This window comes from Ursus arctos, unplaced genomic scaffold (genome assembly GCF_023065955.2).
Source record: "Ursus arctos isolate Adak ecotype North America unplaced genomic scaffold, UrsArc2.0 scaffold_11, whole genome shotgun sequence".
Classification (NCBI taxonomy): domain Eukaryota; kingdom Metazoa; phylum Chordata; class Mammalia; order Carnivora; family Ursidae; genus Ursus; species Ursus arctos.
In genome coordinates, this window is record NW_026622775.1 from 59,396,810 (window position 1) to 59,413,150 (window position 16,341).

At 51.5% G+C, this 16,341-nt stretch overlaps 1 long non-coding RNA gene across 1 annotated transcript in view; it reads right to left on the minus strand.

Annotated features, from left to right (window-relative positions):
- The window catches only part of LOC123002106 (uncharacterized), a 35,977-nt gene extending 24,163 nt beyond the window's left edge, over nucleotides 1-11,814 (minus strand). The window contains exon 1 of the long non-coding RNA XR_008958669.1: nucleotides 11,440-11,814. This is a non-coding gene — a long non-coding RNA (uncharacterized LOC123002106). The remainder of the gene's footprint in view (nucleotides 1-11,439) is intronic.
- Nucleotides 11,815-16,341: the final 4,527 nt, after the last annotated feature.

Genomic DNA, 16,341 nt, shown 5'->3' on the forward strand with positions numbered 1-16,341 from the left:
GGTCCTGGAAGAGCAGCAGAGAACCACCCTTAACTTCCCTGACTTCTCGGATTGAGCCACATGGCCTCAGTCCTGCTGTGGTGGCTGGACTCTCAGTCCCCCTGCCCCACGCCCGCCTCTTTCTAGGAGCCCAGGCCCAAGCCTAGGCGAGTGCCAGGACTGTGGTGCCTAGTGCACCAAATGGAGCCCAGTCTGCTATAACTGGACTCTGGAAATCTCTTGCGGTGGTAGGTGGTCGAAGGTCCTGGCGTGAGAGACTGGAGTTCATTTGACAGCCAAAGGGCAAGCAACACTTGGTGCAAAGAGTGCTGGCTTCCCCAGGCCAACCTTGCTGTTTGTCCTCTTCTCCAGAGCATTCATGACATCGACTGGGCGCAGAGGTCTAATTTAATTTCCCCCACCCCACTCCCACCCCGGGCCCAGATTTATGGAGCAACCCCGGATTAACAGAGCTGCTGCAAGGCCACCGAGTGGGTTGGGGGATGGGGGGAGGGGAGGCGTTGCGATTTGGTGTCTCAGAATCCCTTAATGACCAAATGCTACCTTCTGGGCCTGGCGCTCCAGAACTGAGGCCAGGAGGTGGTGCTTATTATGCGGGACAGGCCTTACTCCTTGCTTAAGGCCGAAGGGCAGGCCTTGTTCTTTAAAAAATCCCCAGTCTAGCCTCATACAATTAACAAAAGCCAAAACAGTCCCCAGATCTCCAACCCCCCCCCCAACCATCCCCGCCACACCCGAGGGCCCCCAACCAGTGTCCACCACCAGCACCACCTTACTAGGGCTTGGAGGTAGAGCCTAGAGAGAAGAGAAGAAGCCAAGGACCCCACACGAGGAGAGAGTAATATTCGTTCCCATCACTGGCAGAAGGTGGACGATCTGGAGCTGTCGCTGGAGGGCTGGCTTGTGCATGGAAGTATTTAGCAGGTTCAGTGCTATTACTGCCTAACAGGGTGTGAAAAGTAATATGAATGTGAAATAGTGTGGGAAAATGGAGAGGTTCCAAAGCAGGCAGCGAGGCCCCTCCGTGGTCTGGCCTGGAAGGCTCAGAGTACCTGCTGCCTCATGCGTGGCGCCAGGAGGCAACGCTACTGGCCTGGGCCCACTGAGGGAACTGGGTGTGGGGGGGGGAGGAATTAAGGACCGACTGAGGGGGGGCGGGGCGCACAAAGACTACTAGGGAAGGGGTGGGAGTGTTGGGGGCCAAGCTGGCAGCATGGGAGAGAAACCCCAGTAAGTAAAGCCTTGAGGGCTCTCCCTTCCTGGCCGCAGAGGTTCACACTAGGAAGCTTCTTGGAACGTCACCACCTCCCTACTAAATACACCGATAAAGACTGACTTTTTACTTATTATTATTATTTTTTTTTTACTAATTTTATGAAGCAAACTATCGACTGAGTAAAGCTGACAAGAGGTATGTGAGGGCTTTCTGCAGGAGGTGGGAGCGGAGGGGAAATGGCAAGGTCCTAGTTGATGGAAATTTCTCCAACCGATTCCAGATCGAGAACACACAAACCCGACAAGCATCCCCACACTACGTCCTGAAGACAATGACTCCTCCTCGTGGTCTGACAATAATCCCCCCACCCTGGCACACAGAGGGGTTCAGACTTTTCTACCTCCCAGGCCTCAGCAATCCCTAATTGCAGGACGCCCGAACCACAGACCGGCAACAGGGGAGACTGATCACAGGCCGCGCCCCCGCGCTAGGTTGGTGCCCAAGCGACTTGTCCTGGGGCGAGGGCAGCGCCCTCCAGGAAGGCGCTAGAGAAGAGAAGGCCCGGGACCAGGGTCTCCCCAGTACAGCGTCGAGCTACCTCTCAACTCCACCTCCAGCCGGGCTCTGGTATCCTCCAGGCGCGAACGCTCTCTGCAACCACCAAGCAATGACTGCACGCAGGGCCCGGCTGGCTGGAGTAGCACTCGCGGCCCGGGAGGTGGAGGTGTGAATGCCTCCCTTTGGGATAGGTGCCACTGCATTTGTTGGGCGCACTGTCAGTTTGGAAACGAGTGTAGCTGCAGTCTCACATTTTCTGCATTCAGGGCCTGGTGCCGCAGAGATAGCCGGCCTCCCTCTTGAGAACGTTTCCCCAGACCAGACTGTTTCGGAGCCGTTCGGTGCTGGTGTAGTTGGCTGCAGATGGTACCAGATTTGGAACAGACCCCCGGAATACTCTAATTCAGCAGTACTAAGGTGTATTCAAGAATTGGTGGCCGCGGTCACCCTGGTTTTCTCATGCAAATCAGTCGACGTCCTAATATAAATCGAAGTTCCAGGACCTGATTTTGAGAGGGACGTTAATGAAAGAGGAGGGTAGGTAGGTGTGGTGTGTGTGTGTGTGTGAGAGAGAGAGAGAGAGAGAGAGCGCGCGCGCACAGGGACAGACGAGCAAACGCTCACGCGGCGGGAGGGTAGGGAAACACCAGGACGTGGGGGCCTCGTCCGCTCGCAGAAAGCCCTCGCAAGTCTCCAGCCTCAGGCTTCTACCCTCGAGGCCTGAACCTCCCGAGTCGGGGCCGCGTCTCTCCTCCCGGAGCGGGAAGGACGGAATGCGCGGCTCGAGGTGGAGTCCTTGCCGGCGGCCCCAGCACCACGAAAAGCCGGCCTCGGCCCCGGCCTCCTCCAAGGGCTAGGGCAGCGGGACCCGAGCTCGCAGCTCCTCCCCCGGGCTCCGCGCGCCGCAGCCCTGCGCCTGGCCGAACCGCCTTTCTTTCCTGCCCTCCGCAGTGAGCTCACTTCCTCCCCGCGCGGCTCCCTTGCGTCGGCCGGAACCCGCTCCCAGGCCGGCCGCAGCCTCGGGGCGCGCGGCATTCGCGGTTTCCGCGCCTCTGGACTTTTCTGGGGGCGACGTGCGTGAGCTGAGAGAGATCCTGCTAGCAGGAAAGGAGAGGTCGAAGCCTCTGCGAAGACAGGAAATGGCTTCATTCGTGGCCAAACTTAGAGCGCGGGCAGGAGCGCAGGGAGAGCGAGGCCCGGCCGCGGAGATCCCTCGTGATACCCCCTTGACTCGGGCCCAGCAGCCTGCGTCTCTCTGCTTGCTTTCATTTTTTTTCTCTCCCGCCCCTTGTTCCCTTGTTTCTCCTTTAGGTTTCACATGTGTTAAAAAATTCATATGCAGGCACATTTAAAAAGCAATTTCGTATTTTAAAGTCGGCAGCAGCAGAGGGAGAATTACAAATAGGATTGGATTTAATTAGCTGGTAATTCTCCTCTCATGCCCCCATAATTAAACAGAGATTCTAGAGCTGCTTCAGGGCTCACAAGTGATTATTACAAGCATATTTTACATTTACATTAAAGTGCTATCCCCGGGGTGTAATCCAAGATCTGGCTCCATTTATTCGGATTTCGAACCTGAGAGCTGAAGCCAGAACATTGCTCCCCAGCTATGTTGTGGGATGGCTTGTGGGGGCTGTTGCTTAGTTTCCTTGGCTGATTTTTAATTTTGTTCAGTTCTCTTTCCGGGGCGTAAGAAAAGATAACCGAAGGCTGGGAGAGCCTTCAACCTCAGATCCCACTGAGAACTCACGCCAAAAGAATTAAAAAAAAAAAAACCCGCCCCTTTCAAAAGCGTGAAATTGTGCAAAACTCAGAGCCATCCTGGTGGTTCCCCACAACACACAGAGGGGTCACATCCAGCCCAAGTACGATCTTCAGCCCAGACAGCGGACCGGATCTGGTCACCCTATCCGTGGACTCTGTTTCCCTAGAGAGATCCGGAAGCCCCGTTTCGTGACTATTCAATCTCTCTACTCCCCCCATCTCTTTTCCCCCATTTCATCTTTTTCTGTCGCGGCGATGTACCAACCTTCCTCCCTCAGCGATTCCCTGTGAATCGTCCCTAGTTTCCTATCCGAGCCACAGCCTCGGTCCAGGGTCACAGCCCTCCCGGAACTCCAAAAAGGCCCCGGAGAAGGCCTGGGACCGTGTCTCCCCGGTACAGCGTAGAACTACCCCCCCCAAACCCCAACCCCACCCTCGCGCGCTCACCTTGGGACTCCGCGATGCTAGCTGTCCCCACCCCGCCTCCACCGCCTGACAGTTTCCAGGCTCCAGGCGAAGCGCGTGTCCGTGTTGTCACCAGATCCACGAAGGCTTTTGATGAGAGCTGCTTCCCTTTTGAAAACACCATTCCCTTTCCCCAAGAGAGAAGAATCTATTCTCCTGGACTGGTTTAAACACGCACATACGAAAAGTATCTGTGTTGTGAAAACATCAGCCTTTAATAATTGTCTTGGAGTCAGAGTAAAGACTTACAGGAAATGATGGAGATAGGCCTGCTCAAGTAACCCATCCCCCAGACTGTCATTTCCCTGGCTACCTCTACTCTTGCCTGGCCCTCTACATCATTTTTTTCTTTTCTTAAAAACTGTTTTTACCACGACCTTCTTCTTATTTATGTCTTTATCTTAAACAAGAGATCCCTGGAAATAACTACCTAACCAAAGAAGAGGAACTCACCACTCCCGGCGTCACTAATTAGCGGCACATGCTGGCTAGGAGCCAGGAGCATCTTTGAGCCTGACTATTCTCATCTGGAAAAAAATGGTTAGAACAGATAAACTCTAAAGGCCTAGTTCCAGTCTTAAATTCAATACTTCTAAGAAAAAAAAAGAGCCTTTCTTCTTACTTCTGAAAGATGTGTGTGTGTGTGTTTCCACTAAATGTTCTGTCCAAGATGCAGATAAAGAGGACATTTTAAACTTCTAACAGTGCCCTCTTTGGCTGGTGCCTCCCAACCCAGCCTTTCTCTCTGGGCACAGAAAGAGAACACCAGGGATAGGTCTCTAGAACACAGCCACCATCCAAGTCCACTTATGGTCACATGATTCATTAGGAACCTTAATCCTCATCTGACCTGGCCAATTCAAGCACCGCCAGTGAAACCCCATAAAACCAGCCTAAAGGCTGGCCAGCATATGCATACACTAATTAGAGTTACTGTGGGCCTTTGGCTTCCAGTCTGATGAACAGCTCCAGGGCTTCAGGGGGCAGAGGGTTTGAGGTCCTTTTCACCAACCAGTGCCCTTTGGTCCCACAAGGGCATCAGTTGAACACAGTGGGTGATCTGAAAGCTAACCCCCTGAAAGCTAACCACAGCCACTAAGCTGGGAAGACAAGAATCTGTTCAAAGGAGATAAAGGGAATCAGCAGTGAGCTTTTCTTGTTATTACTGCATCTAGTTTTATTATGAGAGAGAGGAAGGAGAAGCCCAAAGTGAAAGAAGAGAAATTTTTAGCATTTATACACTTAGCAACCCTATCCCTAAGCACGCGCGCGCGCGCGCACACACACACACACACACACACAGTAATGAGTACAATGTATTAAAAAACAAAAAAAGCTGAAGACGCTTCCAACCCCATTTACAAGGATAAGGGAAGGCGTGGTGAGGAGGAGCATGTGGGCTTGAGCCAATTTAGCAACCACAATTCTGGCCAGGTACCAGGAAGTCACAGAATACCCTAGATAGCAGAACTGGCTCCATCCCTGGCAGGCGGCCCTGTGCATGGTAATTTTCCTGCAAGGATATTCTCTTCTCCATCCACATCTGACTCCTCCGTAGAGGATGGTCAAGGTCAGTAACTGCCAGCCAGTAAGACCTTTGAGCATCTCTGAGAAGGGCACTGATATAACTGAAGGTGCCCCCTGTTCTGTATAGGGAGCAATCAACTCTGGCTTTATCGTCTTTCATTGAATTGTAAAGGACAAAATATCTAAGGTCTCTCAAGTCTACATTACACTGCCAAGCTTATCTGTTGTTTTATAATACACGTGCATGTCCCAATCCCTTTCCCATTATTTATGACCCATTCAAGATATCTGCAGGCTAGAACATGGCAAAACCTCCCTTATAGTAGGAGGAAATTTGGTATTTATTTGATGCATAACAATTTAGTCCTTTCCAATTTGTGTTCCAGCGTGTTTGCTTCAAAAAATGAGGAGCCACATCCCCACAACTCTAGAATATTATAACCTCACTCTTTCTGCTTGCTTTTCTTCCTTCCCTTCTTCCCTGTTTCTTTATTCTTTGGACTCAGCCACAGAGAAAAAAAACAACCCAGTTTGGAGCTTTAGAAATCGTTTGTTCTGCATGTGCCCTGTCTTCTCTTTCCCAGATAGTTTTAATTACAATCTGGAGGCATCTTACACCCTGGCCAGATTGTATTTGGTGAGAGCCTCTTTTAAAATTCTTCAAAGCTTCCAGGGATCTCCCCCCATCGCCAAGCCCTCCAGACCAGCAAGCGGATACAAATGGAGAAATTTGCATCATTCTAGATCCATAGAGATTATATTGCTATTTGCTTTTCTATGCATCAGGAAGCTCGGGAAGGTTGTTCAAGAAATGAACAATGGGAGAAGCACCTGGACAGATAGAAAGAAAGACTATTCATATGTACATTTTGTAGCTTTTTGAACCATGAGAATTACTGCCTATTCATTAGAAATTAATCTGATCAGGATATATATGAGAGATGTTGGATGTTAACTATATTTAGAGATAATATCACGTATCAGGGAGAAGGATCTTAAGCAGATCTAGAAAAAACATGCAACAAACTTTCTGTTTTGCTTAATTGGTCATAAGCTAGAACTATGACTAGAAGATAATATTTCATGCAGATTTATGCAGAAGTATAAAACTTTAGGTGAGGCAAAATGCACACCACTCCTCTCTTCAAATATTTCTCTCCTATTCCCAGATGTGAATATATGTCAGTTTAAAGCTGTTTGCTACTCAAGTTAAGTCAGGTTATACTGGGAACACAGACTTACAGGACTGGCTGAGCCCTCAGTCATAGGTACAAAGGTTAAGCTAGAACCCAACTGTAAAAGGACTGATGTTTCCTAAAAGGCACTTGAAAATGGACAATTTTCCTCCTTTGTACGAGGAGGACAAGATCCTTCCCTAGAAATGGCTGCCCCTCGGTGGCTCCCCCTCCGCGAATATCTTTTCACTCCTCTGAGGGTGGGCTAAACACTTTGCCCTAGGACATCTGCCCCTTACCCTAAGCTTTAACCAGGTGCAAATGTTTTTATTAGGCAAATTCTACTCGGGAAACAATGTTTTAAGCCTAAATAAAAAAAAGGAGGGTATAAATTCCTTTAGTGATGTTAACACAATCAACACAATTCCCCCCCCCCCAGGTCATCAGATGGCCCTGAATGCCAAAAAGACTTGGAAGTTCAAACTGCTGTGCCCTTTAAAAATAAGCAAACAACTCCACCCTACAAGGGGATGCGGCTCATAAGCTAACACTAGTATTTACATCTCCTGCAGTTTTTCCTGTTGCATAGTCCCTGCTAGTAAACAACCTAAACCTATCTCATGGCAAAGGTCAAACTGCAAAATTACAGGGACTTTTTAAAACTCTTATTTAAAGGTATGGTATATAGAAAACCACATGGGGAATAATCTCAGTTCTACCCACTTGTGTTAATAAACAAATCCTCCCCAGACACAAAATCAGATCACCTTTTCCCACGAAAACAGGTGGTTAACTATGTGATTTCCAAGGAGGTACTTGTATATTGGAAATTAGGAGGGATTTCAGAAGACGCATGAGGAGAAAGAACCGATCAATGTTTGTGAAACCCCAAAACGTGGCATTTGGGGGAAAGGGGGGGCCGGAAGGAAAAGAAAGGGAGTTGAAAGAGCCCTTGGTTTCCCCAGCTGTTTGCAGAGGTTGGAACATATGGTGCCAGGGTTTTCCAAAGATGTCAAAGGATAGAAAATAAAATTATTTTTCCCCCTAAGACATGCCTTTCCCCCAAATAAAGATACATCTTCAGGCAGGAGACATTTTTTCCTTCCAGAGGGAATGAGCAGAGGACACTTAGAACCAATTCTCATCATTTAGTGAAAATAACAGAGTGATCATGGAAGCAACAGGAGTCAAGGTGTTCATGCTAAAAAACTTCAAGATCAGGCCTGGCCCCGAGTGGGGATATCCAAACCGGTTCTTCATATTTCACGTTTTATAGACAGAATTTTCCCTAAAGGATATACTTTCATTAGGTCATAAATGCACCAACAGAGGAGAGAGAGAGAGGGTAAAAGGGGGCGTGTGTGTGTGTGTGTGTGTGCGCGCGCGCGCGCGCGTCTGGCACAGGGGCGCGGGCGTGCGGGTCCCGCGAAGGTGAGACTTAGGGTCCAGGGGCGGAGGTGTGTACACCCCAAGGGCAGAGTTCAGGGACGGTGACTTGAGACCAGTCTCAGAAAGGCTTCCTGGGGCTTCTGCTTCACCTTTTTAGTTCTTACATTTCCTCTGGGTTCCACCGAAGAGCCTAATTGCCCCCAAGTCCAAGTACTTACTTGCCTAAAGGCCACAAGAAGAGGGATGGGGGAGAGAAACGTGTTTTTTCAAAAGTTTGTTAAAAATTTAACTCGGGAAGACTTTTAGTTGGGGCCTCAGTCCCTGAGCCTAGATGTTAGGGAAAGGGGTTGTCTGAAGACTTTAGCTTCCCGCTGGAGCCCATTCCTGGACTGGAGAAGTTTACCTCTCTCAACACCCAAGGGATGCGACTTAGTGCTCTCGAAGGCGAACGCTCAGCACGTCTGGGCTCCCTGGTGCCGCCAGGAGAGAACGCTGCAGGCAGGGAATCGCCCTGCCTCTGCTAGATTAGCCACTTTGGCTTCTTCCAGAGCATTTCTTGAAAGCGAATCGGAGTTATGCAACCAGCGTAATTAGCCTCTATCGAGTCCCGGAGAATATTTAAATACACAGCACTGGTTTCACACCTAGAAGTCGGTAGCAGTTTCGAAATTATTGTAAAACACCGCCTGGATGATATATCGTCTGTCTAGGCCAGATTAGCAAGACACGCGCGCATACTCTACGTTTAAATCACACCCTGAAAATGAGATGTTTCGATAGGGATTTACACGTGACACAGAAAAACAGGAACAATTCATCATTTCTCTTTTTTGATTCCCTGTTTCTAAAGAAAGCATTGGGATCAAGGACGAGTTAGGTAATGTGAACTGAAAGGCACGCAGGTCGCCCAATCACAATTCGTAGTTCAAGGAAAACTGCCTTTAATTGACGTCGTGTATATTCCTCGGCTCCTCTCGAGCTGCCCCCAAGAGTATTTATTCCTGGGGCTGGAAACAAAACAACTAACCCGGTGTGCGGCGTAAGAGAGCGCTCCAAGATGGACTGCCGGAGAGAGGCATTTTGACCCCGATGGAAATCAGTCATACTGACAGACGCCCAGGGAAGGTCAATTACCCAGCGCGCTGACGTTACGCAGAAGCGCGCCCTGTTGCGACTCCGCCGCGGCGCCCAGGGGCCGCAGGCTCCCCGTTGGTTGCCCCAGATTCCGACAAAGCCCCGCTTCGCTTCTCTGGGCCTGGGATTTCAGCGTGCAGGCACGGAGAGAGCGGCAAAAAGATGCTAGAGAGGAACAGGGCGAGAGAAAACCGAAAAAAGTAGTGGGAAAGAGAAGTGCTGCGCCATTGCGCCGGCGAGCTGTGGAACCCAGAAGAAAACGAGCAAAATCCGCAGGGGAGGGAGTGAGGGAGGAGGCAAGGGGGGAGAGGACCGCTCGGCTCTGGGCTCCCAGGTCCGCCACTTGGGAGGTCCCGGCCCCAAGGCAGGCCGGGCCAAACGTCCCCCCGGGAGGCTCGCCCCTCGGGCGGGGTCACAATTATACCTCGGCTCCAGGCGAGGACTTAAAAACCAAGTGGCGGGGGCTGCAGTCTGGAAGCAAGGCCCTGCGGTCATCAGAGGGGGGCCGGGCCAGTGCGCAGAAACTTTTTACAAGGCGTGTGGGTACATGGGGGAAAAAAAATCAAAACAAACCACTTTCATCCAGCGTGGGCCGTGAAAATAAAAGCTGCCTTATAAAGGGGGCGAGCGGGAGTTTTGAAATTTAGTGTGTGTTTTGCTTTTATATAAAGAGTTTTGTGGTTTTACCTGATAACCTAGGGGGAACTGTGGGGAAAATAACTGCTAGATTTTTTTTTTTTTTCGGAAGAGGGCCGTAATAGGAATTCACAGGTTTCTCCCAAATCAGCTTGTGTCCCAGAACTGAAAACAACTGCATACATCCATATAGATCATTACGAACTGGGGACAATACTTGCGTGACCGGATTATTGTTGACGTAAAGTGGGATCCAGTGGTCCCACCTTCTTTTTAAAAGTGAGCCTTTAAAGCTGAGTGCAGAGGAGGCGGAATGGAAAGCGTCAAATAGTGTAATCTCTCATTTTACCGGAGACTGGACCGGAAGACTTCTCTAAGAGTAACCGGCTCGGGGCGCAAAGACCAGGCGAAATTCGCCGGGCCGCTGTAGTGAGGGCGTCCAGCCAAGCCCGGGCTCTGGCCCTTGGCTCCAAGGAAGGGACCCGACAGCCGGCCCCCTCCAGGGCTGGGCAGGGCTGGAGGGAGGCAGCTACCTCCTCCTGGACTTGGGCCTCACGTCTGCGGTATTTTTAGCTTTTCTCTCTGTTCCCCAGAGGCTCTTTTGTAAGCCGAATGGAGGCTCTCCAAACTACCCTCACTGGGAGGGGGTGTGGGAGTAGGTGGAGGCGACTGCACGGGGTTTTGAAAAGAAAAAAAAAGTTACTTAAGTTTAAATTAAAACAAAACTCCCTAGGTTTTTGTCCTTACAGCCTTTTCTCTCTTTGCACCCTCCCTGGCCCAAGTCCGTGGTAACAAGCCAAGTTCCATAATTAAGTGGGCCATGGGGGTAAGGATGGGTAGGATCTAGATATTGGAGCAGAATCAGAGTGTTGTAAGCCTCCGTTTCTGCCTTTCATCCCCGCTCTCCCGGCCACTACTGCTCCCCCCGGAGCTGGCCTAGGAACCCTCCGGAAGGGAAGGGAGGAGGGGAGGAATCTCCGTTACCTTCGAGGAAGCAGGGACACGCGGCATTTGTTTATTTTTAAAATAAAGGTTTAAAATAAGCCCAAATGTTTTTGCAGCGGAGTTTCGAACCCAGCGTGTGCCCAGGGATGCGAAACTCAGGACTCAGACTCACAAATGGACGGGTGTTTAGTGCATAGAAAGCCGGGTCTCGCTGCGCCCCCTCTCACCTTGGAGATGCCCTGGTCTAGCTTCCCGGCTGAGGCCGCAGCCAGGACTTTCCCCATCCCACTTCTTCCATCCTGGACCAGGCTGGGCCCCTGCTGGCTCCTGCGGCTCGCCTTCAGCCCACTTCCAGATCCCCGCAGACAGCCCCCGCCCACCCCCACCCCTTCTCAGGCTTGGCGCTGCCCCTCGAAATTGCCCAGGCTGGCGGGATGGCGCTCCGCTGTGGAAAACTAGGGAGGGAAGCGGGAGCCGAGCGCCGGTGCTCTCTGCTTCCGCCTTAGGTTCGATCCTCTCCCCCCCCACCAACCCCGCCCCACAGGGAGTATTGGGCCTTGCGGTCCACCCCAGCGCCTAGGGTGCTCCACGTTGCCCCCACATCCCGGACGCCGTGCCTCTACCCACCGGATTGCCTTCGGGGCCCCTCGGTGCTGTGTCTACGCCGCCGCGCTGTGGGTCGCGCGAACAGGAACCAGTAGGCCCGCCGGGTCTGCGCTCTCAGCAGCTGGGTAGCCCAGCGTGTCGAAGATGCTCAGAGGAGGAGGAAGTGCAGAGAAAAAAGAAGAGGAAGGAAAGGGGGGTGGGGACCTGACATACACACAAGCACGCAAAACCAACTTTGGTGATGGACTTTTTCAGTTTCACACGAAGCGACCTGTAGTATCTGGAGAAGGTTTTTGAAGACTTTTAGGAGGGAGGGTGAGTTTTCTGCTGAGAAACTCAATCTGCCATACAGTAGCGGCCCCATCTGGGATCTGTCACTGCTGACAGCACCACAGGGCACAGACGTGATCTTCTGCACAGCCTGCACTCCCCGAAATACCCTCCTTAATCAAAGGATGTCTGCGCGCCGGAGCTCAGCTGACCGCGCCGGGAGCAGAACTGCCTGCGAATTCCACCCCCACCCCCTTGCGCGCCCCCTCCCCACGGACACAGCCACGGCCCCTCTCCCCTAACCAGCACATTAATTAAAAGCGGAAAAGAGACAGAGGCTGATGTCATTGCTCTCAGAAGATCATAAACGTAAAAGAGTCATCCTGTGAGAATCCCTGAAAATGACTTTAATGAATAATTTCAGAGACAGTTATGGCTTTGGGTAATTACTGAGCGAGAATATGAAAACCAGATTTGCAAAGCGAAGGCGATGGTCAGGCGGCCTGGCGGCCACTTTCTCCCATTAAAACCGCACCAGCTTTTCTTCACCGCCAAATTCTAGTTACAGACTTTGGATGCATTCTCTTCTTTAAAATAAAAGCAACAAACACACATTTTTCTTTTCCTGCACTTCTGCCTTATCCTAAAGGCAAAACTGTCAGCTCAGAGCAACAACAGCCCACTTTAAATAGAAGTCAAACACGCACTGGCTTCAGTGGCCATTGGCTTCCATTTTTTCAGGAAGGAGGTATTAACGGCCACTTTGATTTAGAATGATGTCTTTTTGGCCTTTTCTTGAGGCAATATACTTAATAAAGGTTGAAAATTCCTTCTGCCCCCCTAAGTAAGAAACTGTTTGTTTTAAATCCTTTCAGCTGGTGAAGGAGCAAACAAGTGAACAGCAAATGACCCCACTTCTTACAGAAAAACCTGCAGGTCTCCTTGACTCTAGTCCTTGTTCCCCACAATGATTTGGTTGTACAATAAGGAAAGATATTTTGACATACTCCATCTGGTCACAGGGAAGCATCAGGTTGGGCCTGGCTGTTGATGATTAGCTGTGCATTAAATACACTATTTGAGAAAACTGTCTTATTAGTTGGGGAGGAGGTTGGTGAGTACCCGGTAATCTTTTATATGAACGGTTAAGCTGCTTGCAAACCTACCTTCTTTGCTTGGAAATGCAAACTGGGATTCTCTGGGCGTTTGGTCCATGTGGATTCATCCTTCCAATTCAAGTAAAAATTCATTTATGCTATGTGCAGAAAGTATTGATAAAAAGTAATGTTTGCCTGCATTGTTTTTGCCTAAGCAATGTAGTTTTTTGTTGTTAGTTTTGTTTTTGAGTCCGTATCATTCGGAAAACTGACTATTTGCCTGAGTAGACTCCATCATTAAGGAAGATCATGGAGAAGCCACTTACCAGCACTGTGGGAAACTACTGTGCAGCTATTACTTGCCCCTCCCCCCCTAAAAGCACAGTTAGGCCCCTCCTTCTCCAGTCATCACAGACTCGGTTGTCTAAAGCCTCATTCTCTATTCCTAGCCCCCAAACCCTCTCTACCCCCCCTCCCCAGCTGAGTCTTTCCTTCTCCTTCTGTTGGGGATAAGGGTGGGTAAAGGAGGGAGTCAAGCTCTCTCAAATGTGACATTTTCACTGATTTAGGAGGAAATGGCCCTCATCCGTTCTAGATTACATGAAGACACTTTGGAATTTGGAGTTTCAAGTTGCCTCAAAGAATTGAAGAGGGGTGAACATTTGGAAAATTTTCTCTACTGGATTTCCTGTTTATTTTTGATATCCCGGGCCCCCCAAATAGATCTTCTTGTCACTACATTCAAATCCTGGGCCATGGATTCTTTTCACTCTAGCTAAATTCACTGTAAACACTGGCTTGGGCTTTGCAACCTGTGTGGAAGTAGATAGCATTTTCCGGGTTTGAGTCTTTGCATTTCCCAATTAAATCGAGGTGTAGGACTGATTCATGGGGTGGCCAATTCTCTCCCTGTAGAGACTTTAAATAATGCAGGCCTTGCCCTACCTCTCCCCCATCCTTGATAAAGCCATCCTCACCCCTAGCGTCCAGTGTTTCATAGTGGTGGTTGACCGAGTGCCAAGAATGTGGGATTAGCTGCAGTGGGTGTGTGTGGCCTCAGGCAGTGGTTCCTAAATCCTGGGGCGGGGGTGGGGGGATGGGGAGCTTTTGGAAATTGAATAATTCTTTTCTCCTACCTGACATGCTGAATCAGGATTTCTCGTAAAGGTGGGGTGAAATGAAGGCTGAATTTCTAATTTTATCAAGTTCTTCAGAGATTTTTGGATAACCAGTGTGGTAAGCTCCAGCCTAAAGTGTTCTGGAGTTGGATTCATCCCAGAGATCAGGACAGTGCCCCAGGATGCTGAAGTCGGAGGTCTGGGGTATTCTCCGGTCCAGGAATTATACAAATATACCTAGCCTCTGTTCTGGGCATTGAGATATAGTAGGGGACAAGTGGATGCCAGTCATTCTCTTTTCAGCCAAGGAGCACTTCCACTGGGGAAAGGGGGAGGGTAGGCAGAAGAGGGTCTAGAGCCTCTGTTCCTTAGATCCATTGGGCTTTAATAGCAGGTGCAAAGACAGAGGCTCGGAGAGAGGCCTGTTCTGTAATAAGCGTCTTCCAGGTCACCTCATTAGGCAGAAACTCCCACTGTTGAGGCCCGAGGGCTGTGGGAACCAAGAGGAGCCAGTGCGGCGGGAAGGGCAGCCCTAAGAGCCGCCTCCTTTGCCTCTCGCCTGCACGGGCACCGCGGCGAGGGCCGCAGCTGTTGGTGTAGGAGAGCAGCACCCTGGCGCTGGCGTAGAGGAGCGGCCAGAGGTCAGTCAAGGCAGGCTGTGGGAGGCTTTTCCAGGCTGAATGTACCAAGGCGCAGCGAGTTGGAAAATTTAAAGTGAGGAGGGGGCCAATAGAAACTTTAACTGGCTTCGCCTTACCTCAAACAAGAAAAACAAAAACGTCTTCTGGGCTAAAAATACATATTTAGAAAGTCCCTGTGCGCAAGCAGGCGGCGCGTTCCAGCTGCCGGCCTGGCCCGGGGAGGACTTGGCCGCGCGGCCGCCGATTACACCCAGCTCGGCTGGGATGGCTCCGAGCCGTCTGCCCTGACGTCAGCGAGGCTCGGGGCCCCGCCGCCGCGAGATAGGCAGCGCGGCCGGGCGCGGGCGCGGCGCTAATCACTCCCAGATGTCCCTAATAGCGGAGATAAAGACGGACGGAGCGGCCGGGAATAAATTTGTAATCAGGGCTCTACCATCTGATCATCAAAGCGGCCCAAATGCCGGGAGAATTTGAAGGGAATGTGTGTGTAGGGGGGTCACGTTTAGGGGAGAGGCGGGGGACGCGATCCTCGAAGGAAACTGACTTGGGCAGGGTGGAGCGAGAACAGGGAGAGAAGTCGAACTTCTGTGCGCGTGTAAGATACGCAGTGCACTTTAACTTCACTAGCCTGACCGGCCGAAGCCGCGGAGCTGTTAGAGGCCGGCTAGAACCCGGCAGACAGTTGCTGTGCGGAGAGTACTTGCCCGGCAGAAGCTGGATGGCAAAGCTGCGCGCTCGGAGCTGTCCGGCCCCCGGAAACGGGCGACTCGTTTCCTCCGCTGGAGTTACCTCCTCGCCCCTCCTCCCCTTTCTAAACAGTTAAAAAGTACTTCATTCTCCCGCCGCCCCACCCCCTCCCCTTCACCCCGTAGACGTGAACCCTACAGCACTGCTGAGCTTCCTCAGGAAGGGGGGTACTGGGGCCTCGAGCAGGGGTCTTAGGCGGCTCCAAGGTCTTTCTCTTGGAGGGATCCGCGGGCTGCGACAGGCCAGGAGTCCAGTGCGTCGCGGAGACCTGTTAGTGCCTCCTCCTCATGCAGGGGTCTGGACCGTAGGAGTTGGGCTGGGTGGAGGGAAGGGGTTCACTCAGGTTAACGGATCCAGAAAAGACAAGCGGAGCGCAGGGTCTGGGTTCGGCCCTTTACGAGGCGTACGCCACAAGCCTCCTTCGCAGATCATCTCGTCTTGGCACCTACCACCAGTTCCTTTTCCAAATCCAGGCGCGTGGGTGGGACTCGCGCGCAGTGAGAACTCAAGGCGGCTGTGGAAGAGAAAACTGCAAGCCGCACACGCAGCGTTAGACACCGAGTTTCTTCAAAGCTCCAGGAATAGCCGAGAGGTTTCCCGCGCTTTGTAGACCTTCAGTGCAAATGCGGTTCCGGCTATTGTGGCATCCTTGGACCAGTTGATTGTCTCCTGCACGCACACCTCAAGCGCTCGCAACTGGTTCGGGCTCTCTCTGCAAAGCTAAGGTCTCGGATGTAGCTCACAAGCCTGCCTCCTTCCGCTCCCCGCAGCTTTGATTCTGAGCTCACTCCCACCCTAGGCACCCCTTCCAGCGAAATCAGCGCGCACACAACTCACCCTCCTGCTTCCTTAACAACCCGTGGGATACGAGCTCTGTGATCCTCACCAGCAGCAGGCGGCGGCCGGTAGAGGCATAGACGAGGGCGGACGGATCGAGCCACGCTCCACCGCGACTCACGCACACTTGCTACCCTTCCTGGCGCCACCGCTGACCCCACCTCATCGCGGGGACGACCGGGCCGCCTGGTCCTGAGAAGGGCAGCCCAGGCG